This window comes from Odocoileus virginianus, chromosome 3, assembly GCF_023699985.2.
Source record: "Odocoileus virginianus isolate 20LAN1187 ecotype Illinois chromosome 3, Ovbor_1.2, whole genome shotgun sequence".
In the NCBI taxonomy this organism is placed as follows: Eukaryota; Metazoa; Chordata; class Mammalia; order Artiodactyla; family Cervidae; genus Odocoileus; species Odocoileus virginianus.
The window spans coordinates 46,664,517-46,687,713 of record NC_069676.1 but is presented as its reverse complement, the minus strand read 5'-3'; the positions used below and the strand labels follow the sequence as shown (position 1 = coordinate 46,687,713).

The window sequence follows — 23,197 nt, the reverse complement described above, 5'->3', positions numbered from 1 at the left end:
AGAGGGCCAGTGATGCCCAAAGTTCTTTCCTACCTACATTAAGGGTCTGTGAGACCAAGATCAGGGGTCCTTCCCTGGAAGGGGCTGTGGTATTGTTGTAGAGGAAACACATATCTGGGACAAGTAAAATAGCCCACTGTGGGCTACACAGAGCCTACAAGGCAGCAGGGCAGTAAAGAGAGAGGTCTGCCGGTCAAAATGATACATGTTAGATGAAGTGCATTAGGGAAAGAAGAAACCACGGAGACATCACGGAGGAGGTAGCTTCCTGCACAACAGTAGCTACAATCACAAGGCCCTGGAGTCTCATTTCAAGCATTTCCCAGCCCTAGCCCCCTTCCTTCAGGCCCCTACTTTACTCTCTTTCCTCCCATATCCCAGAACTCCTCTAACTGGATCAGCAAAGCCCTAGGGAGTGCCTTGGGGAGAGGTGGGAGCAAGATGGACAAAGGCTGGGTTTGCTGTCAGTGGGAGAATGACCTGCAGGGGCTCTGGCTCCCGAAAATGGTCTGGAAGCTGAAACTGAAGGGAAATTTGAATTTCCCACTCCAAATCATCTTTGGTTAACTGTTACTTTTTAACCAAGATACGATTCATATAGATTAATACTACTTTAAAACATACAATTTTGTGGTTTTTAATATATTCACATGGTTGTGCAACCATTACCACAATCTAAACATGTTTATCATCCCAGAAAAATCCTGTGTCAGTTAGCAGCTATTCCTCACTTCCCACTCACTCCAGCCTGGCCACTGTTAAACTTTCTGTCTCTGTGGATTCGCCTATTCCAGATACTCATTTCAAGGGGATTATATAATGTATGGTCTTTGATGACTGGCTTCTTTCACAGAGCATGATACTTTCAAAGTTCACCTATACTGCCGTATGTATCAGTACTTCAGCGCTACTGGTTCCTGGCTCCAGCCATTTCTTCCTCAGGTAAACTGGTCTGCATTCTCTGCATTCACCTAGCTCCCTCATTTTCAGGATAGCAGTTTGTCCTGTGATCTCAGTTTCTGATGAGACTAAGAAAAGTTGTTAATTTTCAGTTTGCTTAGTTTTTTCTTATTGTAAGGCAGTGGGGATTTTGATGGGAATTGAATTGAATCTGTAAATTAATTTAGGCAGTAGTGCCATCCTAACAATATTGAGTCTTCCATGAATATGAAACCGGGGCAGTTATCAGTCAGAGCCTTCAAACTATAACTTGCTTACTAAATAATATCCCGTAACTTGCCTTTACTAACTAAGCTTGCTTTAATTGTCTTTGCAATTGCATACCCTCTAAGCTTTACATTGCTTAGACAACATACCATAAGACTTCTTTAACTGACAGCCCCTATAGATAATACCTCTGATGTATGGATCACTATAGTAACTGTTGCTTACATTGTTTTCCAGAAACACGGAGGCCAGTTCAAACCAGTTAAGACCACCAACCATTCAGTTGAGTCTGCTCGACTTTCTGAAGGATAACATTTGGATATCAGAGGGCCAAAAACTCTATCCTAATGTTAATGCAGCCATTTTCTGAAAATGCATCCCATGAAGAAGCATCCTATCCCATAACTTAGATAGGCCTGCTGCTGCTGCTGCTGCTAAGTCTCTTCAGTCGTGTCCGACCCTGTGCGACCCCATAGACGGCAGCCCACCAGGCTCTCCCGTCCCTGGGATTCTCCAGGCAAGAACACTGGAGTAGGTTGCCATTGCCTTCTCCAATGCATGAAAGTGAAAAGTGAAAGTGAAGTCGCTCAGTCGTGTCCAACTCTTCGGGACCCCGTGTACTGCAGCCTACCAGGCTCCTCCACCCATGGGATATTCCAGGCAAGAGTTCTGGAGTGGGGTGCCATTGCCTTCTCTGAGATAGGCCTGCATGGAATGCCAATTGCTTCACCTTTCTCTTGCCTCTAATTATCTTTCCCCACATCTGAGGTCACTCTGCTTCTTTATCCCATAAATATCCCAAGCCTTTCACCTTCAGGAAGGTAGATTTTCTCGCATCTCTCACTTGGCTGCTTTGTGAATAAACCCTTTTCTCTGCTGCATCTCACTGTTTTACTTGCTGCATGTCAAAGGAAATGAACCTGGTTCAGTAACAAACATGGGATATATTTTCATTTATTTAGGCTTTCTTTAACTTCTTTCCATAATATTTGTATTTTTCAGTGTACCTTTGATTAATTTTTGTCCTTCTCTGCCTCAGCTGCTACAGAGCTGAAGGATTAAGATGAGGGGAGGGATAGGTAGGATTGTTCTCAGCCAGGAGCAAGACCAGGACTCTCTTGGGATACCCATGCCAGATGCTCGGCAGTTACCTAAGGGCCTTCACGCTGAAGTGCTGGGCACAGCTGCCGGTCAGCATGTACTTGGCACTGTCTCATCTGGGCCACTCCCTGACTCTCAGTTCTTGAAATGCTGAGACAGGAAATTTTTCAGGCTCATTATTCCAGGAAAACATCTTCTTGGGCGAGCCTTAGAGCAGCAGCCTCAGGGACTCTGAAGTCTGGTCCCCAGCTCCTATCTGCCCTTGGAATTTCTGCTGCCAGGAAGGTGCTTTCTCCAGGAATGTCATTGGCAGAGAGGACAAGAACCATGCAAATTACATTTCCAAGCCTTCCCCTAATCATATCAAAGTCCTTTGCAAGGAGTCTTCTAGCCTAACTGGAGTTTGATAATTACAAATTATTTCTAGCAGAAATGCTGACTGTGGGAAAGCAGGTTAGAGCAAATCTGATTCACATTAAAGCCATGGTCAGATCATCATGAACCTACAGGATATTTATTTTTCCATCAGCTCCTCCCTGATTCCTCTACCTCCCTTTTTGGCCTGACTGAGCTGGAGACTCGCCTAATACAAATAACAGCATTAAAATAAAATCATGGGAAAGCTCAGGGGAACACGCCTGAGTAATGGAGAAGATAATAAGCTTGGACAACCACCCCAGCCCCCTCCTCTTACTCCCTCAAAGCAGATGAAAGTTCATGACTGATTTGGGATGCCTTCTAACAATAAACAGGAGGGAAACTAGAGCTTAAGTGGTTTAAGAAAAAATTGTAATAATGTACCAAATCGCTTTTAACTCCACTGATACTCACTTAGTCCCCATATCTCTGAAGTAATTTTCACTTTCTAAGTTATGATGGGGGGAGTTGTATACTGAACAGAACAAAACAATAAAGCCACGAGAAATAAACCAAGACAGAGGTGGCTTCATTCGTTCATTCATTCATTCATCAAATATCTACAAATATCTACCAGGCACTGCTGCAGGAGACATAGAGGTGAAGGAGGTGGCAAAACTGTCCTTGGTGCCCCACTGTTCTTTTTTTTCCCCCACTGTTCTTAAGGATGGAGGTATAATAGATGTGTAGCCAAATGACCAAACTTACCAGCAAATGGATGGCTTTCAAGAATCTGCAGCTTAAGACTCTTCCTCTCAGCTTAGGTTGGTGGGGCAGGGAAGTTGTGAGTGGTCATCTTACCTCTGCCTGTGGGGAAGTGAAATTAGAACTGCTCATTTATCTTTGAAAAAGAGAAAAAAAAAGAAGGAAAAGGAGAGAGGAGATTGTCACTGATCTCCTAGAGGAGGGTTTTTTCCACTGATCTTGTACCTTTGGGATGGACAACTCTGTTGTGTCTCAGAGATCTGGTTCTTTGGACAAAGAGTCTGGCTTGAAGAGTGAGGGAGGTGATCAAAATATTAGGAAGCAAAACCACAGAGTGTCTGAACCTAAAAGCTAACATTTGGTAGAATGTTATACTGCCCGTAACACGGAGCTCTTCCCAATCTGCTTTCCCAAAAAATGATGAGAATAAGGAAGAGGATGGCTAAGAAGGTCTTGAGGTATATGGAGAGATGCCAGCAGCAGCAGCATTTCACTGTGGGGCAAATCACTTGGGGTCATCTGGGGGCTACTTTACCTTATCACCACGAAAATGCTCCGGATTTTATTACTGGGAACAGTGACCATGCTTTTGGCTCCTCCAGGGCCTGGGTGTTTGGTGAGTCATCCCTCAAATCTTCTCTCAGTGTGAAATGGATTGCTGCATTTCCAGGGCTTAATTGTCCGCACCAGCTAAAAGCACTCTGCCAGTAATGAAAATACATCCACTCTTTTTATCAAGAAAAAAGGATAATAACTCAGCCAGCTTTAGCTCACATTTTATTGAACATCAGCCCAGCTTGTTTCTAAGGACATTTCTGATGCGAAGCATAGAAACTGAGGAGTGGGGGTGGGGGTGGGGGGTATGGGGTGGGGGCAGGGGGAGAGACACTCAGGAAAGTTCTGGGGGAATGAAGGGCAAAGGAGAGCCCAAGGCTACCCTCCTTACCCCCTCAGAGTCCACAACTTTCCAAAATGACAGCTGTCCCTTCCCAAGGGGCTGGAAGAAGTGATTACTCAAAATATAAAATTGCTTTGTCTCTAGAGAACAGACTTGTGGTTGCCAAGGGCAGTGGTGGAGGGATGGATTGGGTGTCTGAGATGAGCAGATGCAAACTATTACATATAGAACAGATAAACAAGGTTCTACTGTGCAGCCCAGGGAATGACACTCAATATCCTGTGATAAACCATGATGTTAAAGAATATAAAGAAGAATGTGTATGTGTATATGTATAACTGAATCATTTTGCTGTACAACAGAAACTAACACAACACTGCAAGTCAATTATACTTCAATAAAATAAAATTTTTAAAAACCCTTTGTCTCTCATTGAAGGTGAAAGACGGTAATAACAATCATAATGATGGCCCTTTATAGTTTTCAAAGAACATACAGAAACTCTTTTATTTGATCCTTATAACCCTCCTGAAGAGTTAGCAAGAGAATGCTATTGTGTCATTCATTACTATAGGTAATGAAACTAAGGCTTAAGGAAGGGAAGTGACTTACCCAGAGTTATCAGCTAGCATTAGAGTCACTGTCTAATACTTGAGCTGGGCAGCCTTTCTAGAGCTCCACCCACATCCCTGAGGTGAGGTGGCTCCCTGCAGGGGTGCAGGTGCGGGAGGGGTGACAGGGAGAGCGACTGCGCTGGAGGGAGTAACTAGTGCAAAATGGGATAACGTCTTAGGGACTTACATGGTTCTGAAAGATTACATTTGAAGAACCTGAACCAAGCTCTGCATTCTTTCAGTTCCCTATCCATAACTTTCTCTTATACCAGTGCTCCAGGCACTGTCCTCCTGCAGCAATATTCCTCAGCACCAAATTACAGTCAGTCATTCCCTACTTCTTTTTTTTTTTTAAATTTTTTTTTCCATTTATTTTTATTAGTTGGAGGCTAATTACTTTACAACATTGCAGTGGTTTTTGTCATACATTGAAATGAATTAGCCATGGATTTACATGTATTCCCCATCCCGGTCCCCCCTCCCACCTCCCTCTCCACCCGATCCCTCTGGGTCTTCCCAGTGCACCAGGCCCGAGCACTTGTCTAATGCATCCAACCTGGGCTGGTGATCTGTTTCAACCTAGATAATATACATGTTTCGATGCTGTTCTCTTGAAACATCCCACCCTCGCCTTCTCCCAGAGTCCACAAGTCGATTCTATACATCTGAGTCTCTTTTTCTATTTTGCATATAGGGTTATCGTTACCATCTTTCTAAAGTCCATATATATGTGTTAGTATACTGTAATGGTCTTTATCTCTCTGGCTTACATCGCTCTGTATAATGGGCTCCAGTTTCATCCATCTCATTAGAACTGATTCAAATGAATTCTTTTTAATGGCTGAGTAATATTCCATGGTGTATATGTACCACAGCTTCCTCATCCATTCGTCTGCTGATGGGCATCTAGGTTGCTTCCATGTCCTGGCTATTATAAACAGTGCTGCGATGAACATTGGGGTGCACGTGTCTCTTTCAGATCTGGTTTCCTCAGTGTGTATGCCCAGAAGTGGGATTGCTGGGTCATATGGCAGTTCTATTTCCAGCTTTTTAAGAAATCTCCACACTGTTTTCCATAGTGGCTGTACTAATTTGCATTCCCACCAACAGTGTAAGAGGGTTCCCTTTTCTCCACACCCTCTCCAGCATTTATTGCTTGTAGACTTTTGGATAGCAGCCATCCTGACTGGCGTGTAATGGTACCTCACTGTGGTTTTGATTTGCATTTCTCTGATAATGAGTGATGTTGAGCATCTTTTCATGTGTTTTTTTGCCATCTGTATGTCTTCCTTGGAGAAATGTCTGTTTAGTTCTTTGGCCCATTTTTTGATTGGGTCATTTATTTTTCTGGAGTTGAGCTGGAGGAGTTGCTTGTACATTTTTGAGATTAATCCTTTGTTTGTTGCTTCGACCTATACATAGAAAACTATAAAACACTGATGAAAGAAATCAAAGAGGACACAAACAGATGGAGAAATATACCGTGTTCATGGATTGGAAGAATCAATATTGTCAAAATGGCTATACTACCCAAAGCAATCTATAGATTCAATGCAATCCCTATCAAACTACCAACGGTATTTTTCACAGAACTAGAACAAATAATTTCACAATTTGTATGGAAATACAAAAAACCTCAAATAGCCAAAGTAACCTTGAGAAAGAAGAATGGAACTGGAGGAATCAACCTGCCTGACTTCAGACTATACTACAAAGCCACAGTCATCAAGACAGTATGGTACTGGCACAAAGACAGAAATATAGATCAATGGAACAGAATAGAAAGCCCAGAGATAAATCCACGAACCTATGGTCACCTTATCTTCGACAAGGAGGCAAGGATATACAATGGAAAAAAGACAACCTCTTTAACAAGTGGTGCTGGGAAAACTGGTCAACCACCTGTAAAAGAATGAAACTAGAACACTTTCTAACACCATACACAAAAATAAACTCAAAATGGATTAAAGATCTAAATATAAGACCAGAAACTATAAAACTCCTAGAGGAGAACATAGGCAAAATGCTCTCCGACATAAATCACAGCAGGATCCTCTATGACCCACACCCCAGAATTTTAGAAACAAAAGCAAAAATAAACAAATGGGACCTAATGAAACTTAAAAGCTTTTGCACAACAAAGGAAACTATAAGCAAGGTGAAAAGATAGCCCTCAGATTGGGAGAAAATAATAGCAAATGAAGCAACAGACAAAGGATTAATCTCAAAAATATACAAGCAACTCCTCCAGCTCAACTCCAGAAAAATAAATGACCCAATCAAAAAATGGGCCAAAGAACTAAACAGACATTTCTCCAAGGAAGACATACAGATGGCAAAAAAACACATGAAAAGATGCTCAACATCACTCATTATCAGAGAAATGCAAATCAAAACCACAATGAGGTACCATTACACTCCAGTCAGGATGGCTGCATTCCCTACTTCTTCCTTGCTCACATAAGCCTACTTTTACTCTCAGAAACCAGAAGCCTGGTTTTTGTCAGAAATTGATAGCACTGGTTCTTCCATGAAGTTCAGTAGAAGCTAGACTGCTCCTCTGCTCAACTATACACCAATGAGTCACTCATTCTCTTTGCTAATGACCAGTTCACGAATGCATATGTGATCAAATTTTTGTTATGTTATGAGATATGAAGGGAAATCTGCATACTGTCAAAGGAAGGGTTTCCTTGTTCTAAAAAGGGAAGGATTTGCTCTCTTCCTAGGCACTGCTCGAGGGAGTTGGAGCTCTGGCAGCCATCTTGGCACCCAGAAGGACCTAAGCACAAGGGGGTGACTAAGAAGAAAGAAAGGAATAGTCTAGCCCTAAATGATGCTGACTTGCTAAATTAGCCAACCTTACAACCCTAGCCCCTCTGCCTTCAGGCTTCTTTATATGAGGTAATAAAATTCCTTTTTCTTTTTTTTGTACCACTTTGAATTGAGGCACCTTCTCCCTTCTTTCCACTGAAAGTATCTGAAATGCTATACCTCCTCTCTGTTTCTCAAATTATTCAAGTTCCTTCTCATTTTGGGGCTATTCCTGTTGTTGGCATAGTTTTCCATCAGATGTTCACCTGGTTGTCTCCTTCTAATCACTCAGGCCTCAGTTCAAATTTCACTTTTCCACAGAGACTTTCTATGACCTAAAGAAAGATGAGCACCGAAGAATTGATGCTTTTGAACTGTGGTGTTGGAGATCTTGAGAATCCTTTGGACTACAAGGAGATCAAACCAGTCTATCCTAAAGGAAATCAGTCCTGAATATTCATTGGAAGGACTGATGCTGAAGCTGAAGCTCCAATACTTTGGCCACCTGATGCAAAGAACTGACTCACTGGAAAAGACCCTGAAGATGGGAAAGATTGAAGGCAGGAGATGGGGAAGACAGAGGATGAGATGGTTGGATGGCATCACCAACTCAATGGACATGAGTTTGAGCAAGCTCTGGGAGTTGCTGATGGACAGGGAAGCCTAGTGTACTGCAGTCCATGGGGTCCCAAAGAGTCGGACATGACTGAGCGACTGAACTAGGCTGAAATTTAAACCAGTTTTCCAATCACTATGTTTCCACTTTTAGCACTTATTAGTATCAGAAACCATGATGTATTCATGTGTTTACTTGTTTATTGTCTATTTTCCTCAAGAGAATATAAGCTCTACCTGAGTAAGAACTGCCTGGCTTCCTCACCACTGTATTCCTAGCACCTGGCACAGAGCCTAGAATACGGTAAGTGCTCGATAAACATTTGGTGAGTGAATAAATGAATCCCAAAGACAATCTCACCACGCTGCTTCCCAGTTTCTCTCTCCCCCATAGCTGTTTGGGTAATGTGTCTGTACCCTTGGCCTTTCATCAATTCCTTTTACAAAAATCTAAATCGCAGGACCACTAAGAAATAAAGAAGGCAGCAGAGAAGAAGAACATCATAAAAGCACAATTATTTTAGGCTTAAATGTAAAAGGAGAGGAGGCTGATTGCATAACATATGTAGATATATGCAAATTACCATGCAAGTTAAATAGAAAAGAAGTTTAAAGTGGTGAAGTCCAGAGTCCCATGTTGGGTATGTTTTCCTTCCCACCAGGAAGTAGTATTAACTTTTTAGACTCAGAAAGTGGGGATGCTGACATACTGTGAGAGGAAAATCAACTAACAGTTCCACAAGTAAAAAACAACATAATGTAGTTGTTGGGTTTTTGTAAAAGATAAAAATAAAAAACATTCCATGCATCCACTTTAAAGACTAGAAATAGGAAGCATAAAATTCTGTCCAGTTTTACACGATGGCCAGCTAAGATTACAGAAGAAGAGGGAGAAAGGAAACAAAAAAAAAAAAAGAAGAGGAAAAGAGAGCATGAGAAACAAACCCTGAAATTATCCAAATCCTTCATCAGAAAGAACTAATCCATGTAATAGTTTTTATATTCACAGAAAACAAGCAAACTAACAAAAAACAAATGCACCACCACCACACACAAACAGCCGTCTGTTTTAAATATACATATGTGGGTTTCCCTGGTGGCTCAGATGGTAAAAAATCCATCTGTAATGGAGGAGACTCAAATTCGACCCCTGGGTCAGAAAGATGCCTTGGAGAAAGGAATGACTATCCACTCCAGTACTCTTGCCCAGATAATTCCATGGATAGAGGAACCTGGTGGGCTACAGTCCATGGGATCACAAAGAGTTGGCCACAACTGAGCAACTAACACTTTTACTTTCCATATATATATGTGTGTGTGTGTGTGTATATATATATAAAATATATATATTCTCAAGGTTTGTTATAACTCCCTATCTAAACTATAGGAGAAATAGGTACTCACTCATTCATTTGTTCAACAACTATTTTTGGAGTACACGACTCCTGAACCTAGACGCAGCTGCTGGGGAGCATCTGAGAACAGGGTATGGACATGGTACCTACCCTTGTGAGGCTTGTGCTCTCTCAGGTTCTCTAATTTTCAACAGAGGAAATAGCTTTACTTGCTTTCTCTAGAAAGAAAAGATCGTTCATCTCATTTTACAGAGGAAAAGGTCTATTTTTTGGAGCACCACACTATGGGTGGTCCCTGTGCTGCCATTAAGGATTTGAGGGCCCTGTCCCAGGACCACGAATGAAATTGCCTTTTGCCAAAGAGGTCAAGGAGAAGCTGGCCTTCCATGCTGGACTTTCTAGGATATTACTAATTTTGAACATTTAGAGCCATCGTATTTCATGGGACATGCTCCTCAGCCATCACTCTGGCCATCACCATATTTCACTTAGTTATAATAGTCTCCTATCTCCCTGCGCCCAACCTTGCCTTCCTTCTGCCTATGCTCCATAAAGCAGCCAGAACCATCCTGTTAAAACCTAAGGGAGAGCTTGTCTCTTCTCTGCTCCATCCCTGTGCTGACTTCCTGTTCACTCAGATCCGAAATCCTTATAATGGTCTATAATCCCTTTCCTCTGACCCCCTTTCCTTCTCTTCCCCCTCCTGATCACCCTGTTCCAACTGCACACCACCTACAGCCCCACATCAGCCTTCACATTTGACACCACTCTATCCGCAGTGCCCCTCCTCTATCTCCCATATCTTCACGGCTCAGTCCCTCACCTTTCCAGGTCTTGACTCATTTGTCACCTCACCGTGGCCTTCCCAACTGTCCAATTTAAAAATCACAAATCCCTCTGCCCTCCACACTCCCTATCCTCTTTCTCAGCTTTATTTTTCTCCACAGCTCTTGTCACTCTCTAACTTATTGCATATTTAACTCATTTGTCTTATTTATATTCTGTCTTTTCCCCATAGAATAAAAGCTCTGAGAAAGCAGGGATTTTCGTCTGTTTTGTTCATTGTTGACTCCTCAGTCCCTTGAAGAGTGACTGTCAAATTAAAAACTATTCGTTAACAGTCCTTTAGTTTGAACTGACGTAGTTTTATGGAAAAACGTGATCTCATACTTCTTATTTTTGTGATTTTACAGAGGACCAGTGAAAACTTCATCAAAGGCTCAGCCTGGTCCTCACACTCGGGCTTTGGAAGCTCTGGCCCAGAAAGCTGTCAGTCCCTGGAGATAAACCCTGGCCCTGAACACCCCCACCCCACCCCCACCACCAAGCCAGTCCCAGAAGGGGTGGGGCCCCAATGACACTTAGCTCTTAGCAGTTAGGTGCCTGAACAGCAAATGTCAGAGCCTCCTCCTAAACGCAGGCAGATTTACTTTGCAGACGGTAAGGATGCATTTTAATTTGTTGATGTGAAATCTTAATTGAACTAAACTGCTAGAGGTAGTCTCTGTTCTCTGTCATAGTCTTAATTTAGTTGGCAAAACAAGATATCATCAAAGGAAAATCACAGGCGAAGATGCCGTGCCCAAAAGCAAACACCCTTCTGCGTTTGGAGGTGGGCTGGTGAGTGACTGGCACAAGCAGGAACCCCATCCACACAATGCAGGATGCCAACTGGGCTTTCCAGGGATACTCAAGGGCCGTTAAATGGGCTCAGACAACGCAGCCAGGTTAAACACAGCTCCCCTCCTGGTTTCAATGTTCTGTTTTTGAATTTTCAATGTTTTACTTTCTGTTGTTAGAATAGGGAAGACATGGGGGATGGTGGTTCCCACCGGAAGGCACTGAATTATGAGAGGTGCCAGCTATTTCACTCATTGCTGGGGACCTTGAGCAGCTCACTACTTCTTCTTGGCCTTAGTTTCCCCATTTGCACAACAAGGAGGTTGGAATCTACATCCCTTAAGGCTTCCATCACAACATGCCACAGCTAGGACCTTCAGGACTGTGTCAATATCTAGCCTGAGACTCCTGACTCTAGTCCACTAAATCTCTGCTGAGTCTTCGCCATGGCTTATACTCACACCAATGGCCTCACTGTTTCCTATGGGGGGTCAAGCTGCAGACCTGTCACTAACACAGCCTCATCCCTGCCTGACAGAATCTCAGGCTGCAGTTCTGGTAAGGAGGCCTTAGGAATCATTCTCCTGATGAGTGATGCTCACCTTGTCCCTTTCCCAGATGTCTACCCCCCAGGATCCTTCTCCACATGTGACCTGTCCCAATGCAGCAGCTTCTACCTGCTTAGTCTCTTCATGTCTGGAGAAGCTCCTGCTGGAATGCTGCTTCAAGCTTACCCTTGCTGTAATGGCCTCAATGGGCAGAAGCAGCTCATCAGTGGAGACTGGTGGGAACTGGCCCCCTGGGCAGTCCAGCTCAGATATTTGCATTATCTTATTTCAAGGACAGTCTCTGCAAGGGAGTTCCCAGGTAAGTGACTCAGGCCTTGGCATCTTTCTCTGAACCACAGCTGTAGAAGGGCTGGGGGCAGCTTCCTTAAGGGTTAAGTTCCTGGGCTGACAGATACCCACTCATGTGACTCACTATCTGGAATAGAGGGTTTCAGGTCCCAGTACCTGCATTTAGTCACAGGTTTGTCTCATGCAGGGAATCAGATGCCAGGAGGTTTAGCAAAGAGGCAATGCTACGTAGAAGGAAGACCACAGCTTTACAAAGAAACCACCTGGCAAGTCCGTCTGCTCACTCAGCCTGTTTCTTCATCTGTTAGGTGGGGATGTTAATATCTACCTCAGAGAACTGTTGTGAGAACTAGATGCTATGTTTCTAGAGTGCTACCCCTGTGCCAGATTACACTTTCCAAATGGTAGCAATTGATGCATTGTTGTTATTATTTAGTTGCTAAGTCCAGTCCTACTCTTTGTGAACCCATAATGTAGCCTGCCAGGTTCCTCTGTTCATGGGATTTCCCAGGCAAGATACTGAAGTGGTTTGCCATTCCCTTCTCCAGGACATCTTCCTGACCTAGGGATTGAAACTGTGTCTCCCAAGGCTCCTGCAACTGGCAGGTGAATTCTTTGCCACTTAGCCACCTGGGAAGGCCATAATTGATGTGTTATTATTATTTAGGTCCTAGCACAGTGACTGCATCATCAGAGGACACTTGGAACTATAGATCTACTTTCAGTTTTGGGGGGATGATGCAAAGTATAGATCATACAGACATATTCCTGAAGTTACTCTCTCCTTGAATTCTTCTGTCCTGCTCTACTTCTCCCTCAGTCTGTGAGGAGACCAGAGTCAGGAGCTGGTTGGTTGGGTGATGGCATTTGAGAAACAAACTGTGAGCTCTGCCTCCCTCTACCCTTGGTAGAAGCTGAATATGTCCTTTTCTCATCACAGGACAGAAAGTTTAAGGATACTAATCAAAAGCCAGCAGGCTTCATGCACAGGAAGAGCTTGGACTTTTGATCAGTCTTCCTTGGGGTGTGGTCCTTTGTAGAGACTGGGCTTAGCCTTTGATTAGGCAGGATTCTTTCTACTGGAAGTGTCAGAAACCTCTCTCAAATTCTCAAGTAAAAATTGAATGCTTTGACTCTCAGACTTGAGCAGGATTCTAATCAAAGGATCAAAGGAAATCCAGGACCAAGGGACTGGAACCAGGGACCTGGCATGAAAGGACATGCTCTCTCATGATGAAAATCAAACCTGATGGTATGGTAGAGTCTGGGCCCACTTTATGTTGGGAGGTCAGGAAAGGTGGATTACGGGCAGATCTGTGGATAGAGTGGCTCCAGGCAGAGGTAATATTTTAGCTAGTGCAAAGGCCCTAAATCAGGAATAAGTTTGTTCAAGGACAGAAGGAAGCCAGTGTGAATGGAGAGCAGTGAGCAGAAAGAGAACAAAAAAGGAGACAGGGATCAGAACATGAAAGATCTTATAGGTCAAGATATGGAATTTTTATTGTATTCAAAGGATTGTGGGAAGTATTTGGAGGGTTTTAAACAACAGAGGGAGTTAGTCTTATGTTTTTAAAAGAACTCTCTGATTACCGTATAGGAAGGAGACCAGGAGTCAGGATAGAAAAAGGACTTGGAGGAAAGGCTAGAGGGAGGAGCAGATTTGGGCCATGGGTACTGAGAAGAGTTCTGTTCCGGTGATGTTAAATCTGAGATGCTGCCAAAATGTTGCACTATTTCCTTAGGACTGCTGTAACAAATGGCCACAATCTTAAAATAACAGAAATTCATTCTCTCACACACAGTTATGAAAGGCCAGAAGTCTGAAATCAAGGTGTCAGCAGGGTTGGTTCTCTCTGGGTGCTCTGAGGGAGGATGAGTTCCATGTCTGTCTCTTTTAGCTTCTGGCAGTTGCCAGCAGTGCTTGGCTGTGGACACATCACTCCAATCTCTGCTTCCATCTTCACATGCCATTCTGTTTCTCTGTGTCTCTATGTCCTCCCTTCTTCAGTGATATTGATTTTAGAGCCTATTCTAATCCACAGGCTTAGAAGAAGTGACCTCATCTTCACTTGATTATATCTCCAAAGACCCTACTTCCAAATAAGGGCATATTCACAGGTATTGGAAGTGAGGATTTCAACATACCTCATTTTTTTTTTTTTTTTTTTTTTGGCCATGCCACACAGAATGTGGGATCTCAGTTTCCTGACCAGGGATCAAACTTGTGCCTCCTGCATTGGAAAGCGGAATCTTAACCACTAGATCACCAGGGAAGTCCTTCAACATATCTTTTCAGGAGACACAATTCAATCAATAGCAGACATCCAGTGAGCTGAAAGGTATAGAAGGCTGAACAAAAGGTTAGGTCTATTTTGGAGATACTAGTTTGGCAGTCATAGAAAAACACCATGGGACTAGATGTAGATAGAGAAGAGAATAGGTGTTAGGTTGAGCTCCAGGACTGTCTACTATTCAGTGGTTTGTGGAAGAGAAGGAGCCAGCATAGGAGACTGAGAAGTGGTCATGAGGTAGAAAACCAGGACAGCATGGTGTCTTGGAAGCCAAGGAGAAATCTTCTTTTTTTTTTAACCTTAGTATTTTTTTTCTTTTTTATTAAGTTTTATTGGAATATAATTGCTTTACAGTGTTCTGTTAGTTTCTGCTGTACATCAGTGAATGAGTTATACAAATACATGTATCTGCTCTTTTTAAGATTTCCTTCCTATTTAGATTACTCCTGAGTACCGAGTAGAATCCCCTGCCCTATAGAGTAGGTTCTCATTAGTTATCTGTTTTACATATGGTAGTATATACATGGGGGAGACCATGTTTCAAGACAGAAGTACAGTCAACCACGCTGAGAAGCAGCTCTCAGACATGGCAGCATGCTGACCATTGGTGACTCTAACTAGTGGGGCAGGTGTTATGACTGGCAGCCCCATCAGAACCACAAGCAGTGGGGGAGGAGTGATTTCCCCATAGGAAACAGAGATGTTAGACAGAAAGCAACAGACGTCCGCTCTCGCTTACGGCCCTCACAGGGTTGCCCTGAGGCCCAGTGAGACAGTGTCCATGAAACTGCATTGTGGGCTGCATAGCCACTACACAAGGTGAGGGATTATTAGAGTGGGACTTAGTAAATGATAGATTTGTTTCCTTGTTCACTCAGTGAGTGGTGGGGATGGAAGCCCACCTGGAGGGGCAGAAGAGAAAACGTGAGGTAGGAAGTGGAGAGAAGAACTACATACAGCTCTTTCCAGAGGTTTTCACCACGAAGCACAGTAGAAAAACTGAGTGATGACAGAGGCGAATCTGCGGTAAGGGGAGGGTTATTTATTTATGTTTTAAAGCTGGAATACATTAGAGAATGTCCGTATGACACTGAGCATGCTCTCGTGTAGCAGTTGGTTGTTGATGGGAGCAGGAACACTCCAGCCACTGTATGAAGAGAGAAGGCAGGTCATGTGAGGCAGCATCCAAATAGGCAAGTAGAACTGCTGCTATGAAAATGAGGGAGCATTTCTCTAATTGCTTCTATGTTCTTCATGAGGCATGAGGCATGGTCATCAGCTGAAAGTGAGCGGTGAAGAGAATGAAAAATGTTCAAAGACAGGAGAAGCTATGAAGCAGAAGTTTTGAAGAGTGAGAAAGTGAATATATTAGAGGAGTATAGGAGAATTACAGAACAGCAGGTGGCCTCTTTAGAGTTCCATTCATTCTCGGACCTCTCTCTTGACATCTTTCTTCTGGGTATATACCTCCCTCTGGAAAAAGTCCTGGTTGGCTCTGTTTAGGCCTTATGCTTATCTCTGGCCCAATCACGGTGCCCAGAGGATGAGATACTATTTTTAGGTAGACCTGGGTCACATACTTACCCTTGTGACTAATGGGGCAGCTGTTATGACTGGCAGCCCCATCAGAACCACAAGCAGTGGGGGAGGAGTGATTTCCCCAAAGGAAACATGGATGTTAGACAGACAGAAAGCAACAGATGTCCACTCTCCCTTACTGCCCTCACAGGGTTGCCCTGAGGCCCAGTGAGACAGTGCCCGTGAAACTGCATTGTGGGCTGCATAGTACTGTACAAGATGAGGGATTATAAGAGTAAAGTAGTTATCGCTCAGTTGTGTCCAACTTTTTGCGACTGCGTGGACTGTAGCCTACCAAGCTCCTCCGTCCATGGGATTCTCCAGGCAAGAATAGTGGAGTGGGTTGCCATTTCCTTTTCCAGGGGATCTTCCCAACCCAGGGATCGAACCCAGGTCTCCCACATTGGAGGCAGAGGCTTTAACCTCTGAGCCACCACGGAAGTTGTAAGAGTAGGACTTAGTAAATGATAGATTTGTTTACTTGTTCACTCAGTGAACAGTTACTGAGCCTCTAAAAAAGGCTTTGTCCTAGGTTTATGAAAAAGAAGAAATAAATCACAAATCAGATGTGATCTTCCCCATAAAAAAGCTTCTAGTTTAGTAAAGATGTATCAGTTAGCTTTTACCAGGTTACACTGTAGTAACAAACAACTCCCCAAACTTTGAGGTTTATAACAACAGAGGTCTGTTTCTTGCTCATCAGCTTCAGGTTAGCTTTGCTTCTGCTCTAAGAGTTGAGGACATGTCATTCCTAGGGTGGAAGGTAAAGGATACTGTGATGGCTCCTAAAGCTTCCCCTCCAATCACTTCTATTCTCAGTTGATTGGCTAAAGCAAGTCTCATGACCAAACCTATGACAATGTGGTAATGAAATATACTCCCTCCAAAGGGAAGTACTGAAAGTCACACGCCAATATATGGCAATTTATAATGCTTTTACTGAAAGGAAAAGTGAATAATATGGAAAAACAATATAATCACCATAAAATCTTAAAGTGGTAAAAGAACATGAGTACTTATAACACAACATAAAATGATCAGAGCCCTCGGATCCAGGGCATTAGGAACTCATACTCTCCAATTGGGCAGACGAGAGAAGAGTTCACTCCAAGAGGAGGAACTGGCTTTGGAGCTGGGTTTTGAATAATACCAGAGGATCTAGGTGGGTATAAAAGAAGAAGACAGGGCATTCCAGTAGAGGAAGAATAGCACAAGAAAGCCATGGAACATGGAAAGTAAGATGCTTAAACAGGGAATGGTGAATGGTTTAGTTAGCCTAAAGCAGAGAAATTAGAAGGAAATACTGGAAAGATAGCAAGATGAGTATGTCTGCTGGCCTCTGAGAGCACAGCGTCTCATCCCACTCCATCCAACTGCCCTTCCAAGGGTCCCTGGACCAGGACAGTGCCTGAAACTGCTAGTAAATGAGTCCAGAGTAGGTAAGCTCTTGGCTAGATTCTTCTGCCCTTCTTGACTTGGTCAAGTCCAGGTCCTAGCCCAGAGTCAGCTCTCTCTCTCTCTCAACATCTCTTTCAAAGTTTTGTTAGAAATCGGACTTCTAATGTTCTTATAAACATTTCTATACATTTTCTGTTGGTTTCTTCTGCCTGTATCAGTTAGCTTGCTATCCAGATGGTACTCCCACACCAGGAGACATTAAAAAGAGGTTTCCCATTGGACTTCCCTGGTGGCCAGTGGCTAAGATTCTGTGTTTCCAATGTAGAGGGCCCAAGTGTGATCTTTGGTCTGGAAACTAGATCCCACATGCCACAACTAAAAGATCCGGAATGCCACAGTGAAGATCAAAGATTTGACATCCCACAGATAAGACCCAGAAGAGCCAAATAATAAATAAAAATAAATAATTTCTTTTTTTAAAAAAAGAAGTGCTTCTCTGGTGGTTCAGTGGTAAAGAATCTGCCTGCCAATGAAGGAGACATGGGTTCAATCCCTGATCTGTGAAGATCCCACATGCGATGGGGAAACTAAGCCTGTGTGCCACAACTACTGAACCTGTGCTCTAGAGCCCAGGAGCCGGAACTACTGATGCCCAAATGCTCTAGAACCTGTGCCCTGCAGCAAGAGAAGCTGCCTCAATAAGCCCATGCATTGCAATGAGAGAGTAGATCCCACTCGCCAAAACTAGAGAGAAGCCCGTGCAGCAACGAAGATCCAGCACAGCCATAAATAAATAAATATGTTTTTTAATTAAAAGAAAAAAAAACAAGGTCTCCCCAGAAGCAGTAGGATGGACAAGACAATCTGGTGAAGTGCCCAACCTTGTAAAGAAAGCCTCAGGTTTCATTCCGCTGGTTTCTCTTTTCTATTGCAGCAGTAAGATGCGTTTCTGTTTTGTTTTGTTTAGAATAAGATCCCATAATTTATTTTGTTCATAATGTCATAAAAGAAAAATAAAATAGCTCTTTACAACTTCATGCGTTACAGTACAAATTTCATTCTTTTTGGATTCAGCTTATTATTACAGCAATGATTTGGGTTAAATGTTATATAATAGAAACTTTCTGCTTCTTATTATATGATAAGAATGTGATGATCAGTAAAATTAATTTTATAACAATCTTGTTTGTTTTCTTTGCAGTTATCAAATGCAGTACACAGATGGAAAAAGCTTTGTGAGAGGGTCCTGGCTTATTAGAATTAATGAGTTACCCACATGGTGGGCGTGTGGTCTAATTAATACAGGCCCTGGGCAGGTTTGCACTTTTAATCATTAAAGCCCTGCAGCCTGCTGGAAGCATGGAAAGAAACAGGCTGACTAGAGCATGCCAGAATACAGGGGCAGGGCCACAGGAAGGCCTCCCACAGCCCAGGAACAGCCTGCCTGCAGATGTAAGAGGAGCTCAGGGTCCTGTTAGTAGGTGTAATCCTTGGTGGTCCTACCTCAACGGAGGCAGGGGGATCTCTCCTTTGGGTAGCCTCCAAGGTCAAACATCTCAGTAGGTGACAGAGTATATCTCAGGCCTGAGAAGAGCCCTGCATGTCACTCATTCCATCATCCATTCACTAAAAAATATGTATTAAGCACCAGCTCTGTGTCAAGCACTGGATAGAGCAATAAACAAGACAGAGAAGCTCTCTGCTCTCTCAAGGTTTCATTTTAGTGTGGGAATCAGACAATAAACAAGTTAAGGAATAAATCAGCAAGATAAGGTTAGTTAGTAATAAGTGCTATGAAGACAATAAAAGGGTGAAGTGATAAGAGGGCTTGGGTAGGCTTACTCTAGACTTCTAGTTGAGGGCAGGCTTCTCTGCAAAGCTGACGTTTATGCTGAGACCAGAGGTAAGGGAAGGAACCTGCTTTGCAACTTGCTGGGGGAAAGCATTCTAAGCATTGGGAACAACAGGAGCAGGAAAAGACTTTTCCAAGGCAGGAAAAGACTGCAATTATTTGAGGAACAGAAAGCAGACAAGTGTGACTGGAGCATAGTGAGAGAGAGAATGATTAGAACTGAGGTTGGGGAGTTAAACAAAGATCAGATTATTCAAAGTTTTGTAAAGTTAAGTGTGTTAGTTAATAGACAATCAGGAGAAATCAGAGACCACTCTAGGGTTTCAAGGAGAAGGGGTTTACTTTGAGGAACTGGTAGCAAAAATGTTGGAAAGGCTGGAGGAACAAAAAGAGGGAGATTAGTAATCACAGGAAGTCACTATTAGCCCTAAGGCTGGAAGAACAACTTAGGCAGAGGTTGTAACTATAGCTGAAAACTGCTATTCCTTGCCTGAGAAGGAACACAAGAGCAAGCAATTGTTGCTGTTACCAAAGGTGCCATCAAAGTGTGGAAAAGAACATGGCTTCTCCCTTACTCCTGCCTTCCAGTCTCCAGCCAGTGGTTCCAACTAGAAGAATATAACACAAAGCCAGCTATCAAAGGAGTACAGGAAATGTGGGTTGCAAGCTCCTTGGTCTTGGGGGGACAGTATAGAAGGCAAATGTGGAGCCAGACAACAACACTCACCATCATGTCAGGGTAAGGGTATGGATATTATTCTATAGGCCCTCCTTCATGAGCTTTGTAATTGATATGTAGAACAGGCTGCAGGGGCAATTTTCATTTCACGTCAGTAAAACAGGAATGAGTTGGACACAACTGAGCAACAACAAAACGGCAACGACAGTATTCATGGGTTTGTTATGAGGATTTAGGGAAATAATGTATAGAAAATACTCAACACAGTGCCTGGCACTTAGTAAGGTCTCAGTGGACCTCAGCTATTGATGAAGCTATACTGAAAGTAAAACCATTTGTGAGACTTTTAAATGAGATAAAGGTCTTATCACTCAGAAAGATTGGGAACCAATGGTTCTAGAAGAGCTCAGTCTAGACAAATTGAGAGAATCAGAGCATCTCCATTTCCAGTTTGTTCCTACAGGGTTTACACTGAAGACGTTTGCTGGGCTCTAGTTGGGCCTCAATAGGAAATACAGGGTATAAGGAGTCTGATGGAGGATTTGGGCACCAGATAAGATCATGAGTATTGTTCCAGTTATCTATTGCTGTGTAGTAAAATACTTGAGAGCCTAAGAGCACAATCATTTTTTAATGTTCATGAGTCTGTACATCAAGAATTTGGTTGGCTACAGTGGGAGATAGCTTGTCTGTTTCACGTCGTCTGGGGCCTCAGCCGGTACAATTAGAAGGATATAGGTCTCTCAACAGCTTAGGGCTGAAATCACCAAATGGTCATTCAGTCATGTCTGGTACCTTGACTTGGAGATTAGGACTGGAGGCCAGAGTGCCTACACATGGCCTCTCTAGGTGGTATGGCTTCCTTATAACACAGTGACTGCCGGCTAGTCCGACTTCCTATATGACTTAGGGCTCAAATTATGAGTTTTTCAGCTAATAACGTGGAAGTTGTATTGCCTTCACGACCAAGCCTCAGAAATTTCTCAGGCTTCCCAGGTGGCACAGTGGTAAAGAATCCGCCTATTAATGCAGGAGACACAGGAAATGCAGGTTTGATTCTTGGATTAGGGAAAATCCCCCAAAGAAGAAAATGGCAACCACTCCGGGTATTTTTGCCTGGAGAATCCCATGGCCAGAGGAGCCTGGTGGGCTATAGACCACAGGTCGAAAAGAGTCGTACGCAACTGGGAGACTGAGCACACACAGAAGTTTCCTGGCAAGACTTCTGCTGCAAGCTATTGGTCTATCATTTGTAACCTATAGTTCAATTCAGTCGCTCAGTCCTGTCCAACTCTTTATGACCCCATGGACTGCAGCACGCCAGGCTTCCCTGTCTATCACCAACTCCCAGAGCTTGCTCAAACTCATGTCCATTGAGTCAGTGAGGCCATCCAACCATCTCATCCTCCGTCATCCCCTTCTCCTCCTGCCTTCAATCTTTCCCAGCATCAGGGTCTTTTCCAATGAGTCAGTTCTTCGCATCAGGTGGCCAAAGTATTGAAATTTCAGCTTCAGCATCAGTCCTTCCAATGAATATTCAGGACTGATTTCCTTTAGGATTGACTGGATGGATTGCCTTGCTTTCCAAGGGACTCTCAAGAGTCTCCTCCAACATCACAGTTCAAAAGCATAAATTTTTTGGCACTCAGCTTTCTTTATAGTCCAACTCTCACATCCATACATGACTACTGAAAAAACCACAGCTTTGACTAGATGGACCTTTGTTGGCAAAGTAATGTCTCTGCTTTTTAATATGCTATCTAGGTTGGTCACAGCTTTTCTTCCAAGGAACAAGTATCTTTTAATTTCATGGCTGCAGTCACCATCTGCAGTGATTTTGGAGCCCAAGAAAAGAAAGTCTATTACTTTTTCCATTGTTTCCCCATCTATTTGCCCTGAAGTGATGGGACCAGATGCCATGATCTTAGTTTTCTGAATGTTGAGTTTTAAGCCAACTTTTTCACTCTCCTCTTTCACTTTCATCAAGAGGCTCTTTAGTTCTTCGTTGCTTTCTGCCATAAGGGTGGTGTCATCTGCATATCTGAGGTTATCAACATTTCTCCCAGCAAACTTGATTCCAACTTGGGCTTCATTCTCATGAAGCTTGTGCTTCATTTCACATGATGTACTCTGCATGTAAGTTAAATAAGCAGGGTGACAATATACAGCGTTGACATACTCCTTTCCCAATTTGGAACCAGTTTGTTGTTCCATGTCCAGTTCTAACTGTTGCTTCTTGACCTGCTTACAGATTTCTTAGGAGGCAGGTCAGGTGGTCTTGTATTCCCATCTCTTGAAGAATTTTCCACAGTTTGTTGTGATCCACACAGCCAAAGGCTTTGGCATAGTCAATAAAGCAGACGTAGATGTTTTTCTGGTATTCCCTTGCTTTTTTGATGATCCAACAGATGTTGGCAATTTGAACTCTGGTTCCTTTGCCTTTTCTAAATCCAGCTTGAACATCTGGAAGTTCACGGTTCATGTACGGTTGAAGCCTCGCTTGAAAAATTTTGAGGATTACTTTGCTAGCGTGTGGGATGAGTGCAATTGTGTGGTAGTTTGAGCATTCTTTGGCATTGCCTTTCTTTGGGATGGAATGAAAACTGACCTTTTCCAGTCCTGTGGCCACTGCTGAGTTTTCCAAATTTGCTGGCATATTGAGTGCAGCACTTTCACAGCATCATCTCTTAGGATTTGAAATAGCTCAACTGGAATTCCTTCACCTCCACTAGCTTTGTTGCAAGACCCCACAGACTTTACCGTCCACAGAATTCTGCAGGCCGGAATACTGGAGTGGGTAGCTGTTCCCTTCTCCAGGGGATCTTTCCAACACAGGGATCGAACCCAGGTCTCCCACATTGCAGGAGGATTCTTTACCAACTGAACCACAAGGGAAGCCCAAGAATACTGGAGTGGGTAGCCCATCCCTTCTTCAGTGGATCTTCCCAACCCAGGAATCAAGCCAGGGTCTCCTGCATTGCAGGTGAATTCTTTACCAACTCAGCTATGAGAGAAGTGCTATAAAGAAGTTATAAACCCCAGACTCAAGGGGAAGGGAAGTATATTCTACCTCCTGATAGGGGAATGACAAAGTTCTAAAGAGCATATGAGATGGGAAATATTACTGTGGCTAGTTTTTGAAAACATAATCTGCCACAGACCTGCAGACTAGAACTGATACTTCCATGGGCCACAGACCTTGCCAGCCATTCTAGAAAAATAAGGTCTGAGCTCCC

The 23,197-nt window shown here is 43.2% G+C and overlaps 1 protein-coding gene across 2 annotated transcripts in view; it reads right to left on the bottom strand.

Annotated features, from left to right (window-relative positions):
- The window catches only part of CTNNA1 (catenin alpha 1), a 320,722-nt gene that overhangs the window by 208,934 nt on the left and 88,591 nt on the right, over positions 1-23,197 (bottom strand). The window contains exons 3-4 of one of the 2 annotated variants that reach the window (XM_020908383.2): positions 3,926-4,091; positions 3,394-3,492 (exon numbers count right to left, since the gene is read on the bottom strand). The gene's annotated coding sequence lies outside the window, so the exon portion shown is untranslated. The remainder of the gene's footprint in view (positions 1-3,393; positions 3,493-3,925; positions 4,092-23,197) is intronic. The other variant, XM_020908385.2, reaches the window with a different exon arrangement.